Source organism: Elephantulus edwardii, unplaced genomic scaffold, assembly GCF_000299155.1.
Source record: "Elephantulus edwardii isolate Elephantulus edwardi_28Jun2011 unplaced genomic scaffold, EleEdw1.0 scaffold00037, whole genome shotgun sequence".
In the NCBI taxonomy this organism is placed as follows: Eukaryota; Metazoa; Chordata; class Mammalia; order Macroscelidea; family Macroscelididae; genus Elephantulus; species Elephantulus edwardii.
The window spans coordinates 901,493-902,620 of NW_006399787.1; positions in this window are offsets into that span (position 1 = coordinate 901,493).

Consider the following 1,128-nt stretch of genomic DNA (forward strand, 5'->3'; position numbering starts at 1 on the left):
ACTTTGCTTTGTCTTCTTGAACTGTTCTTTGAAATTTTCTGTCCAATTCTACCTCAGCATTTCTTCCATTTGTTTTGGTTTCTCAAAATACTCTAGCAATTTTCAGTCTTTTTTCACATCCATTTTGGTATTGTCTTTCTCTTGTGTCTGAGGTAAAGATTTCTTTTAATGATATCTTCTTTGTAATTATGTATTAGCTTTCTTCATTAATTATTTCCTTGATGTCACTCCCACAACTCTTCTGGTCTTCATCATTGGTGTTCAGTTCCTTAAATCTATTCATTAGATGATTTTTAAATTCAGGTAGGATGGACCTAAGTATGTATTCTTATTATTTTAGACTTGTTTTCATTTTATTCAGCTTAAATTTGAACTTGCACATGAGTAATTGGTGGTCTGTTCCACAACCAGCACCTCTAGTTTTGACTGGTGATATTGAACTTCTCCATTGATTGTTTTCATCAATGTATTCCATCTGATTCCTGTACAACCCTTCAAATGAGGTCCATATGGATAGTAACCACTTCTGGGGATTTTAAAAAAAAATGGTATTTGCAATATATAAATCAATGATTGTACAGAATTTAATCATTTGCTATGAGCAAATTGTGAATGGAACTGTGTGAATGTACCATAATTTCTCAATCCATTCCATTGTGGTTTGGCATTTGGGCTGTTTCCATGTTCTTGCTATGTGACTAACACTGCCATGAACATTGGTATACCAGCCTCTGTGCCTCTGTTCTCATTTTCTCAGGGTATATTCCAAGCAGTGGAATAGTTGAGTCATATGGAATTTCTATGTTCTGCTTTTTGAGGAAACACCAAACAAACTACTTTCCAGAGTGGTTGCACTACTTTATAATCTCACCAACAATGTATAAGAATTCCTATCCTGCCATGTCCTCTTCAGCATTTATTACTTTCTGCCCTACTAGAGTTTACCACTCGTACTGAGGTAAGATGATATCTCTTTATGGTTTGATTTGCATCTCTCTTATTATCAGTGATTTTGAACTTTTCTTCATTTGTCTTTTGGCCATCCAAATGTCTTCCTCCGTGAAAAGTCTTTCCATGTCTTTTGCCCATTTTGTATTTAGATTATCAGACTTTTTCTTCTGAAGGTCC